The 13,116-nt window shown below is 39.9% G+C and overlaps 1 protein-coding gene across 2 annotated transcripts in view; it reads left to right on the forward strand.

Annotated features, from left to right (window-relative positions):
* UNCX (UNC homeobox) overlaps positions 1 to 13,116 on the forward strand; it is a 58,881-nt gene that overhangs the window by 5,713 nt on the left and 40,052 nt on the right. Inside the window, exon 2 of one of the 2 annotated variants that reach the window (XR_014145156.1) lies at positions 4,971 to 6,768. The exons of the other annotated variant lie outside the window; for it this stretch is intronic. The gene's annotated coding sequence lies outside the window, so the exon portion shown is untranslated. Of the gene's footprint in view, positions 1 to 4,970; positions 6,769 to 13,116 lie in introns of those variants that run through there. 2 annotated transcript variants of the gene reach the window in all.

The raw sequence follows: 13,116 nt of genomic DNA on the forward strand, positions 1-13,116 counted from the left end.
TCCTCATTGCAAGGTGGCCTGAGAGTGACCACTTGCTGTAGACTCCTTTGGGGGAAGGCCCAGAGACATTATGACAGTTTACATTTGCTGTGGTTTGTGTCATTCATTCCTCATAAGGACCTAGCTTCTCCTTCAGTTGGGGGGGGTGGGGGAGCGGGCACAGGTCCAAGACCAGCTCAGATCTGGAAATGGAGCAAAGGACTGTGACTTCTCGTTGGGGTGGTTTCCCTTAGCCCCTGTTATTCATTCAATAATGACTTCTCTTAATTGTATAATTAGGTAATATCTTATTGGCTGGCTGTCTGTCCCTTAGGAATGCCACATTTTATTAACCATCTTCATGGCATTGTGCAGGTCACCCCCTCCCTCTTCAACACTCCAACCTTGCTGCCCTTACAAGAATTGTACCCACGTTGCTTTTGATAATTAAGTACAGCCACCTATGATTCTGGGATCTTGATATCCTCGTTGCTGTAAAGGGAGCCCATTCTATGACGGCGTCTCCTTTGCCTGCTCTGGCTTACAGAGCACTGACACTGCTGAGCTCCTCATCAATGCTGGTGCCCCCACCAGCCCAGTCCTCATTGATCTGATGAATGGAGTGTCTCTGAGCCTTCTGTGAAATGTGGTTGGCTGGTGTTTTGTTTCCAGCCTTATGAGGTACATTCACATTTCCATGCCCACTTTTCCGAGACTTGATTCCTTCTTCCACCATTTGCCACAGCAGTTACGACATTTATGTTTCAATTAGTGGGTCATCACTTTTTACAAACTTCCAAGAATCTTCCTAGATGCAAATTCACACTGCCTCCCAGCGTGTTAAATCTTATGTCCTGGGAAAGTGCTTCTGTATTGATAAACCCTCCCTTAACCCATCTGATATTCTGCCCCTTGATCCAGCATATCTTGGTGGCACATCTTGGCTATGTCGTGCAGCTCCTTCAGGATACAATCTCTTTCTTCCCTGGCCAGGCCCAGCTCTTCCTTGTCTGGGTTATGTTGTGATTTGAACCTTCATGTCAGCCTAACAGCCAGAAGAGAAGTTGGGGACTATAGCCTTTGATAGGGTGAAGTAGACCACTACTGCAAGCCTAGAGCATTCAGAGGGACCTGGGGTTCAAAGACTTTTGGGTGTATCAACCTAGTTGTTCCCATCCCAAGTTTCAGGGTCCCCCTCCTTCTAGTTGGGGCCTTGACCTTAGAATAGGGGATTTGCTAGGATTGAGAATTCAACCTTTTCTGGAGCTCTGCTGTCCAAATCATTAAGTCTTGGGCCTGACTCTCAGTTCCTCCTGCAAGATGCAGGGTCTCTCTGAGTGCCACTAGAGAAGCTCTGGGGGTGTCCACACTTCACCTTGAGTTGGTGATTAACCAACCTCAGCCTTTCCTTATCTTCTTCCAGTGCATCAATAGCATCCAGCAACAGCCACCCTGTCCCAGTGTCCTGTTACAACTTCCCCACACCTCCCCAATTCACCAGCTAATGTCATTCCTTATCACTGTTAGTTTTTTTTTAATTAGTAGATTTCATTTTGTAAGACAGTTTTAGGTTTACCGGAAAACTTGGGCAGACAATACAAAGAATTCCCATATACTGCCTCTCCTACACAATTTCCCCTGCTACTACCATCTTGCATTGGTGAGGTACATTTGTTACAATCAATGAACCAATATTGATACATTATTACTAACTAAAACCCATAGTTTATGTTCAAGTTGTCTCTTTGTGTTGTCCAATTCTATTGCTTTTGACAAAAGCATGTCATTTGTCAAATGTATCCACCATTACATTACCATTTAGAATAGTATCTGCCCTAAAAATCTTTGGTGCTTCACCTATTTATTCTTCCCTCTGAAAACCCTGGCAGTCATTAATTTTTTTCACTATCTCCATAGTTTTGCCTTTTCCAGACCATTGTATGGTTGGAATCATACTGGGTGTAGCCTTTTCAGATTGCTTTCTTTTTCCACTTATACATTTAAGGTTCCTCCATGTCTTCTACTGGCCTGATAGCTCATTTCTTTTCAGTGGTGAGTAATATTGTCTAGATGGACCACAGTTCATTGGTTTATCTATTGAAGAACATCTGGATTTTTTCCAGGTTTTGGCAATTATGAATAAAGCTCCTGTAAACATTTGCGTGCAGGTTTTTGTGTGGATCTATGTTTACAATTTGATTGGGTAAATACTTAGGAGTGTCATTGCTGAGTCATATGGTAAGAGTATGTTTAGCTTTGTAAGAAACTGCCTAACTATCCTTCACCGGCAATGAGTGGGATTTTCTGTTGCTCTGTATCTTCACCAGCATATAGTGTTGCACATGTTCTGGATTTTGTCACTCTAGTAATTGTGTAGTGGCATCTCATTGTTGTTTTAATTTACATTTCCCTAACGACTCCTGATGTGAAGTGTCTTTCCATGTGCTTACTTGACTTCTGTGCATCTTCTCTTGTGTGTCTGTCAGATTTTTGCCCATTTTTAAATTGGGTTGTTTGTTTTCTTGTTGCATTTTAAGAGTTCTTTATATATTTTGGATGCAAGTCCTTTATCAGATACTTACTTTGTAAATATTCTCTCCCAGTCTGTGTCTGTCTTCATTCTTTTAGCATGTTTTTCACGGAGCAGAAGTTTTTAATTTTAATAAAGTCCAGCTCATCAATATTTTTCTTCATTGATCATGGTTTTGGCGTTGTATTTAAAAATTCATTGCCAGGGGCGCCTGGGTAACTCAGTTGGTTAAGTGTCTGCCTTTGGCTCAGGTCGTGATTTCAGGGTCCTGGGATTGAGCCCTGCATCAGGCTCCCTGGTCAGTGGGGAGTCTGCTTCTCTGTCTCTCTCTCTCTGCCCCACCAGCTCCTGTTCTCTCTCTCTCTCTCAAATAAATAAATACAATCTTAAAAAAAATAAAATAAATTCATTGCCAAACCCAAGGTTACATAGATTTTCTCCTATTTTCTTGTAGAAGTTTTATACTTTTGAATTTTGTAATTAGGTGGTTTTAAGTTATAATCCAGTTTGTGTAAATTTTTGTGAAATTTGTGAAGTCTGTGTCTAGATTCATTTTTTGCATGTAGATGTCCAATTGTTCCCACACCATTTGCTGAGAAAACTATTCTGCCTCCATTAAATTTTCTTTGCTCCTTTGTCAAAGATAAGTTGACTATGTTTGTGTGGTCTGTTCCCGGGTTCTTTGTTCTGTCCCATTGATCTATTTGTCTATTCTTTAGCTGATACCCTCCTGTCATTTTTACTGTAGCTTCATAGTAAGTCTTGAAGTCAGACAGCATTAACAGCTTAAACAATTGTTTCACTACACGTGTCAGGGATTATCAGAGCTCAATCTATGACCTCCAGTGGAGGGTTCTCATCACCAGCCTCATTGCCAGCTAGCAGGTGATCCAGCTCAAAGGTTCCATATTCGATTTTCTTTCCTGGGACTACTCTTGGTACCAACTGTCACTCCCTGGAAATGGACTCTGAGATGGAGAGTTGCTGCAGGGACTTATTAAGCAGTACATTAATGAACAACACCTTTAAGGACATGAGGGAAGTAGGGTAGGGCAGAGGGTGAGGTTGAAGTGCAATTAGTTGCAGCGGACTGTACACCTAGAGTGTAGGGCTGGATGCCCTTTCTTGGTAGTCCCAAGTTGAGGCAAAAGGACTGGGCCATTGTAGCCCTGCGTTAACTAGCTATTTAGTGCAGGCTCCCTCAAGAAGGAGTGTAACTTTGGGTGAGAAAGTTTCCTTTAGTTCGGCGAAGTTCCCTTGGAAAGAGATGCAGCTGGGGGAATGAGCCTTGATCTTGAAGCACTCTGGACGGTGCATCACAGTGTGTACCACACAGTACTTTAGATCTTAGCAGAAACATTACTCATCAGAGAAGACTTCTCCACTTATAGATGAAGCTTGAGGTTACATGGTTTGCCCAGGTTACCTCACTGTTAGGAGATCTTTTAAGCTATTAACAAAATCTGGAGGCCTACCTCTGTACCATGAGGATTGCTGATACTGAGAATTTAAAATTAATCTATATTTTAAAATATTAGTCTGGCATTTAGGATAGGAATTGTGGTTTCTTGCCCAAAGAAAGAATGGGTATGAAGGGAAAAAATACAGAAGAGTTACTTGAACAGCTTTCTTAGCTAATCTGGTCTCAGGACCTGCACAGGCAAGAGTACCTGCTTGCCTCGTGTTCCAGTCAGGCTTGGTTATATGGTCACCAATCAAATTGTCAGGAAAAGATTAGACTTGCTTAATTAAGCAAGGACAAAGGCTAGGAGATGAACTGCCCTTCTGCCAATATTAATAGAAGCAAGGATTAGAAATTAGTTGGTGGCTTAACTGATATTTTTAGAATTCCACTTGAAAGGGATAAGGATTCTAAAAACAGGAAAGTGGTAAATGCTACATAAGTCAGTAAAGGATCATAGTTAGCTTCATGTCCTTTGTAAAGAAACTATTACAAATTATGTGGGAGGATTTAGCTTTAAAATTGCTTGAAAAGCAGAATGTGATCTGAGACAGGCAGCCTAGATTTATGAGAGGAAACATGCCCATAAGTTGTGTTGGAGATTTTAAAAGATATTATATTTATGACAGACAATGAGAATGCTTTGTGTAGCCTGCATCTGTGAAGAATTTGATAATGCTCTACTTAAAGATTTATTCTGAAGGTAAGAAGTAGAAAAAGATGTAAAAAGAAATCCTGCATTTCCAAAGCACTGCATCTTCATGCAGATGCTCATTCCAGCTATGTTGGTAGCAAAGGAAGAGTGATTTGTTAATTATCCCCCACGCCATGCATGGAGCCTAGCACAGAGAGAAGGCTTGGTTGTTGATTACTATGTGCATGAGCAGATGGATTAATCTTGTTTCACCAGTACCTATTTAAGCAGGAAGTCTAAGCAGTGAGGAATGACTCCTACATGTTGTTAAAATCACTCTCTTTACCATTTATTTCAATTGGAAGGAGCAAGGACTTCTTTCCATGAAGGACAACCAGCTTTGTAGAGCCCTTATTGAAGCCTTGCCCAAGGATGCGGTCTTTTGGAGAGACAACTGGTGAATATCTTCTGGGCAGACAGAACCACCAATGGGCAATGGAAACCTTCATCTAAAAGCATATGAAGATTCTAGGAAGCAAGGCTGAAGTAGAAAGAGGCAAGACTGTGGTTCCATGGACAAACGGGGGCAACCACTAGGGATCTGGGTTTTCAAGAAGTGCAACACTCAGCAGGTAGATGGGAGTCCCTAAGTCAGGACATTAGGACAGTGCTGCCAAAAAGACAGTAGTGGTAGGAGGTCCTGTGACCTACAAATTCAGTGCTCTGTGGCTCCTGTTAGGGAAATAGGGAGCCCAGGAACAGATCCAGATCTCCAAGTCAGTATAGTCAGGTGGCCCAGCTCTCCTAGGAATGGAGAGTCATGGAAAAAATGAATATCACTTAAGTGAACAAAAACAAGACAAGAATGTCCCCCCTCATTACTCCCATTTGACATCATGCTGGAAGTCCTAGCTAATGCAATAAGACAGGAAAAGGAAATAAAGTATACAGTTTGAGAAGGAAGAAATAAACTGTTTGCAGATGATAGGATTGTCAAAAATCCCAATGAATTGACTAAATGAATAAATAATAAAAATCCTGGAACTAATAGCAATTATAGCAAACTTGCCAGATACAGGGTTGATATACATAAGTTAATTATTTTCCTGTATACCATCGATGAGGAATTAGAACTTGAAGTTAAAAACACAATAACATTTACAAAGTGGACCATGCAGCTGAACCTGCAACTCCCATCTTGAGCCTTTGTATTTGCTGTTCCCTTTACCTAGAAGGCCTATCTCCCAGGTGTCCAAATGACTAACTCCTTCACGTACTTCAAATCTTCTCTCAGAAAGTTATCTTCCTGGAGGATACTGGGAAGATGGCTAAGTAGGAAGCATCAGGAATCGGTTTCCCCACCTGGACAACAATTGCACGGCAGAATCCGTCTGATGTATTTGGGAACTCTGGAGTCTACTGAAGGCTTGCAACTTGCAGGGGAAGTGTTAGATAGCAAATTGCAGTTAATTTGGTCAATTTCAACTCTTGTACAGTAGCAGTTACCATCCCTCATCCCAAGACCAGTGGCAGGCACCTGTGCATGGGTTTCTGGAGCAGCTGGCATGCAGGTTGTGGGAGCCAGGGTGAATATCCACCAAATATCAAGGATCTGTCCCCTGATTGCCAATTGCTGCTTCTGATCACAGAGGTGCAAAAACGAGGGTAGCCATTGTTGTTGTACTTTCCCCCCAATGTGGCAAGCCCTTCCCCTTCTAGTTGAAGTGACTTCCAGAGAATTTAAAGGGCTGACACCCTTCCTCCCCTCCTTCATTTCTTTCTCTTTTTCCCTTTTTGGAAGTCAGACATTAAAGACTAAGACATTCAAAAGCAACTTTATGTATGAGGGAAAATTAGAAAGTGACTGTGCATGCCCAGGGGAAGGCACAGGATCAGAAAAGACCTGAGAAGACTTTAAGTTTATAATTCAGGCTGGTCTTTGGTGCAGAGACAGGCTGCAATAATAGAGAAAAAAAACCCACACAATAACCCAAAACAGCAAACCCTGGGGAAGGGGAAGATTCTGATTTCCAGAGTTACCACATTATTAGATTCAAATGTCTAGTTTTCAACAACAACAACAACAAAAAATATCACAAAGCATACATAGAAACAGGAAAGTATGGCCCACTCAAAGGAAAAAAAAAAATCAATAGAAAGTATTCCTGAGGGCAACTGAGTGGCTCAGTTGGTTAAGCGACTGCCTTCGGCTCAGGTCATGATCCTGGAGTCCCGGGATCGAGTCCCGCGTCGGGCTCCCTGCTCAGCGGGGGGTCTGCTTCTCCCTCTGACCCTCTCCCCTCTCGTGCTCTCTGTCTCTCATTCTCTCTCTCAAATAAATAAATAAAAAATCTTTAAAAAAAAAAAAAGAAAGAAAGTATTCCTGAAAAAGACCTGGTGGCAGTTTACTAGGCAAAGACTAAAACTACTGTCTTCAAGATGCTCAAAGAACTAAAGGAAGATGTTGAGAAAAATCAAGAAAATGATGTAGTAATAAAATGGAAAGATCAGTAAAGAGAGAAAACCTAAAAAGAAACCAGAAAGAAATTCTGGAGCCGAAAACACAATAACTGAAATGAAAATTCACCACAGGTATTCAAAGGCAGATTGTGAACAGCCAGAAGAAAGAATCAGCAAACCAGAAGATAAAACAATGGAAATTATTCAATTTAAAGAACAGAAAGTAAAAAGATTAAAGAAAAGCAAACGGAGAAATAGAAAACCTGAACAGACCCATAACTGGCAAGGAAATTGAAGCAGTAATCAAAAATCTCCCAACAAATAAGAGTCCAGGGCTGGATGGCCTCCCAGGGGAATTCTACCAAACATTTAAAGAATTAATACCTATTTTTCTGAAGCTGTGTCAAAAAATAGAAATGGAAGGAAAACTTCCAAACTAGTTCTATGAGGCCAGCATTACCTTTTTTTTTTTTTTTGAGGCCAGCATTACCTTAATCCCAAAACCAGACAAAGACCCCACCAAAAAGGAGGATTACAGACCAATATCCCTGATGAACGGGGGATGCAAAAATTCTCACCAAGATACTAGCCAATAGGATCCACAGTACATTAAAAGGATTATTCACCACGATCAAGTGGGATTTATTCCTGGGCTGCGAAGGTGGTTCAACATCCGCAAATCAATCACTGTGATACATTACATTAATAAAAGGAAGGACAAGAACCATATGATCCTCTCAATAGATGCAGAAAAAGCATTTGACAAAGTATAGCAAAGTTTCTTGATTACAACTCTTCACAGTGTACGAATAGAGGGAACATACCTCAATATCATAAAAGCCATATATGAAAAGCCCACAGCAAATATCATTCTCAAGGGGGAAAAACTGAGAGCTTTTCCCCTAAGGTAAGGAACATGACAGGGGTGTCCACTCTCACCACTGTTGTTCAACATAGTAGTAGGGAGTAGTAGAAGCCTTAGCCTCAGCAATCAGGCAACAAAAAGAAATAAAAGGCATCTGAATCAGCAAAGAAGAAGTCAAACTCTCACTGTTCACAGATGACATGATACTCTATGTGGAAAACCCAAAAGACTCCATCCCAAAATTGCTAGCACTCATACAGGAATTCAGCAAAGTGACAGGATATAAAATCAATGCACAGAAATCAGTTGCATTTCTATACACTAACAATGAGACCGAAGAAAGAGAAATTAAGGAGTCAATCCCGTATACAATTGCATCAAAACCCATAAGATACCTAGGAATAAACCTAACCAAAGAGGCAAAGGATCTGTACTCAGAAAACTATAGAACACTCATGAAAGAAATTGAGGAAGACACAAAGAAATGGAAAAATGTTACATGTTCTTGGATTGGAAAAACAAATATTGTTAAAATGTCTATGCTACTTAGAGCAATCTATACATTCAAAGCAATCCCTATCAAAATACCATCAACTTTTTTCACAGAGCTGGAACAAATAATTCTAAAATTTGTGTGGAACCAGAAAAGAACCTGAATAGCCAAAGGAATGTTGAAAAAGAAAACCAAAGCTGGTGGCATCACAATTCCGGACTTCAAGCTCTATTACAAAGCTGTAACCATCAAGACAGCATATGGTACTGGCACAAAAACAGATACATAGATCAATGAAACAGAATAGAGAACCCAGAAATAGACCCTTAACTCTATGGTCAACTAATCTTCGACAAAGCAAGAAAAAATATCCAATGAAAAAAAGACAGTTTCTTTAACAACTGGTGTTGGGAAAATTGGACAGCCACATGCAGAAGAATGAAACTGGACCATTTTCTTACATCATACACAAATATAGACTCAAAATGGATGAAAGACCTAAATGTGAGACAGGAATCCATCAAAATCCTAGAGAAGAACACAGGCAGCAACCTCTGTGACCTTGGCCAAAGCAACCTCTTGCTAGACACATTTCCAAAGGCAAAGGAAACTAAAAAGATTTTGCACAGCAAAGGAAATAGTCGACAAAACCAGAAGGCAGCCGACAGAATGGGAGAAGATATTTGCAAATGTCTTATCAGATAAAGGGCTAGTTGGGGCACCTGGGTGGCTCAGTTGGTTAAGCCACTGCCTTCAGCTCAGGTCATGATCCTGGAGTCTTGGGATCGAGTCCCCACATCGGGGTCCCTGCTCGGCGGGGAGTCTTCTTCTCCCTCTGACCCTCCCCCCTCTCATGCTCTTTCTCTCATTCTCTCTCTCTAATAAATAAATAAAATCTTAAAAAAAAAAAAAGATAAAGGGCTAGACACAAACAGACAGTTCTCCAAAGAAGACATACAAATGGCCAACAGACACATGAAAAGATGCTCAACATCACTCCACATCAGGGATATACAAATCAAAACCACAACGAGATACCACCTCACACTGGTCAGAATGGCTAAAATTAACAAGTCAGGAAATGACAGATGATGGCAAGGATGTGGAGAAAGGGGAACCGTCTTACACTGTTAGTGGGAATGCAAGCTGGTACAGCCACTCTGGAAAACAGTATGGAGGTTCCTCAAAAAGTTGAAAATAGAGCTACCTTATGACTCAGCAATTGCATTACTAGGGACTTACCCCAAAGATACAAATGTAGTGATCCAAAGGGGCACATGCACCTCAATGTTTATAGCAGCAGTGTCCACCATAGCCAAACTATGGAAAGAGCCCAGATGTCCATCAACAGATGAATGGATAAAGATGTGGTATATATATACAATGGAATATTATTCAGCCATCAAAAAATGAAATCTTGCCATTTGCTATTAACGTGGATGGAACTAGAAGGTATTATGCTAAACAAAATAATTCAATCAGAGAAAGAAAATTATCCTATGATTTCACTCATAATGTGGAATTTAAGAAACAAAACAGCAGCATAGGGGTAGGGAGGGAAAAATAAAACAAGATGAAATCAGAGAGGGAGACAAACCATAAGAGACTCTTAATCATAGGAAACAAACAAGGTTGCTGGAGGGGAGCAGGGTCGGGGATGGGTAACTGGGTGATGACATTAGGGGGACATGTGATGTAATGAGCACTGGGTGTTATATGAGACTGATGAATCACTGAACTCTACCTCTGAAATGAATAATACATTATAAATTAATTGAATTTAAATAATAAAAAATACAACAAATCAAATTCAGCAAAACATTAAAAGGATTATATGCCATGACCAAGAGGGATTTATTTCTGGAATGTAAGGATTGTTCAACATACAAAAATCAATAAGTATAATGCATCACATTTACAGAATGAAGAGAAAAAAAATGATCATCTCAATTGATGCAAAAAGGCATTTGACAAAACTCAACACTCTTTCATGATAAAAAAGACTTGACAAACTAGGAATAGAAGGAAACTATATCATAATATGATATAATAAAAGTCCTGTGTGAAAAACCCACAGCAAACATTGTATCCCATACTGAAAAACTGCAAGATTTTCCTTTAAGATCTGGAACAAGGCAGGGATATTCACTTTTGCTGCCTCTTTTCAACATATACTGGTAGTTCAACTCATAACAATCAGACAAGAAAAATTGATAGGCATCCAAATTGGAAAGAGAGAAGTAAAATTATCTGTTTGCAGATGATATGACTTTATATGTAGAAAATCCTCGAGAGTCCCATCAAAAAAAAAAAAACAAACCTGTTATAATAAATGAAATCAGCAAAATAGCAGGATGCAAAGTCAGAACACAAAAATGAGTTGCATTTCTATACACTAACCATGAATAATCTGAAAAGGAAATTACAAAAAGAATTCCACTTATAGCATCAAAATAATAAAATACTTAGAAATTAATTTAATCAAAGGGGTGAAAGAAGTACATTGAGGACTACAAAACATTGCTGAAAGAATTAAGGAAGACATAAATAAACAGAAGGATAGCCTATGTTCATAAATTGAAAGACTTAAACTTGTTAAGCTGTCAGTACTATCCAAAGTGATCTAAAGAGTCAGTGCAATCCTTTTTACGATGATGTTTTCTGCAAAAATGGAAAAACTCATCCTAAAATTCATATGGAATCTCAAGGGACTCCAAATAGCCAAAGCAATCTTGGAAGAACAAAGCCAGAGGACTCATGCTTCCTGATTTCAAAACTCACTATAAAGCTACAGTCATCAACATAGTGTGTACTGGCATAAAGAGACATACAGAGCAATGGAATAGAATGGAGAAGAGCCCAGAAATAGTCTTGCACATATGGTCAAATGATGTTTGACAAGGGTGCCAAGACCATTCGATGGCGAAAGGACAGTTTTTTCAAGAAATGGTGCTGGGGACACTGGACATCCACATTCAAAAGAATGAAGTTGGATTCTCATATAACACCATGTATGAAAATTCACTCAAAATGGATCAAAGATTGGGATGGAAAACCTAAACCTATGAAACTTTTGGAAGAAAACTTCGGGTCAAAGCTTCATAGCATTGGGTTTGGTGATGAATTCTTGGATCAGACACTAAAAGCACAGGCAACAAGAGAATAAATAGAGAAATCAGACTTCATGGGAATTGAAAATTATGTGCTTCAGAAGAGAATATTATAGAGAGCAAAAAGGCAACCTACAGAAAATATATCTGAGGAAGGGTTAATATCCAGAACAGATAGAACTTCTAAAACTCTGCAAGAAAAAACCCAAACAACCTGATTTAAAAATGGGCAAAGAACTTGAATAAACATTTCTCTAAAAAAGATGTATAGATGGCCCATAAGCATACAAAAAGATGCTCAGCATCACTCATCATCAGGGAGATGCAGATCAAAACCACAGGGAGATACCACTTCACACATGTTAGGATGACTACTATTTTTAAAAAAAAGAGCGAGAGAAGAAGGGTGCCTGGCTGGCTAAGTCAGTGGAGCACATGACTCTTGATCTCAGGGTCCTGAGTTCAAGCCCCATGTTGGGTATAGAGATTACTTAAATAAATAAATGTTTTAAAAAATTAAAATTTAAATTTAAAAAAAGGAAATAACATGTTGGCGAGGATGCAGAGAAATTAGAACACTTGTACACTGTTGTTGGGAATGTAAAATGGTACAACCACTGTGGAAAACTGTACGGTGGTTTCTCAGAAAATTAAAATTACCATCTGACCCAGAAATTCCACTTCTGGCTCTATACTCAAAAGAATCGGAAGCAGCAACTCAAAGAGGTATTTGCACAACCATGTTCATAGCAGTGTTATTGATGATGGCCAAGAGAAGGAAGCAACCCAAGCGCCCATCAACAAGTGAATGGCTAAGTAAATTGGTCCATCCATACAATGAAATATCTTTCATCTTTAAAAGGAAGTTCTGACACATGCAACAACATGGTTGACTCTTGAGGACATTTTGCTAAGTGACATAAGCCAGTCACAAAAAGACAAACACAGTAGGGTTCCACTTATATGAGTGCTTATAAGTAAGTACCCAGAGGAGTCAAATCATAGAAAGTAGAATGGTTGCCAGGGGCTGGGGAGGCAGGGAGGGTATAGTTTAACAGGTATAGTTTCAGTTTTACCTTTTGAAAAAAGTTCTGGCGGTGGGTGGTTGTGGTAGTTGTATAACGTTATGAATGTATATGATACCACTGAACTTATACCTAAAAATAGGTAAGATGGAAAATTTTTTAAAAGATTTTTTTATTTAGGGGTACTTGGGTCGCTTGGTCAGTTGGGCTCAGGTCATGATCCCAGGGTCCTAGGATCGAGCCCTGCATTGAGCTCCCTGATCAGCAGGGAGTCTGCTTCTCCCTCTCCCTCTGCCCCTGCCCCTGCTCCTTCTCTCTCTCTCTCTCAAATAAATAAATAAAATCTTTTTTATTTATTTGAGAGAGAGAACACAAGCAAGGAGGACTGGGATCCGCAAAGGACACTGGGATCATGACCTAAGCTGAAGGCAGATGCTTAACCGACCGAGCCACCCAGGTACCCCAAAATGGTAAATTTTATGTTATGTGTATTTTACCACAATTTAAAAAATCTGTCTCCTCAGTGAGGCCAACCTTCATTGCCCTCCCTGTGATCAC

The sequence above is a fragment of the Leptonychotes weddellii genome, chromosome 5, assembly GCF_054177405.1.
Source record: "Leptonychotes weddellii isolate Sample4059 chromosome 5, ASM5417740v2, whole genome shotgun sequence".
NCBI lineage: Eukaryota > Metazoa > Chordata > Mammalia > Carnivora > Phocidae > Leptonychotes > Leptonychotes weddellii.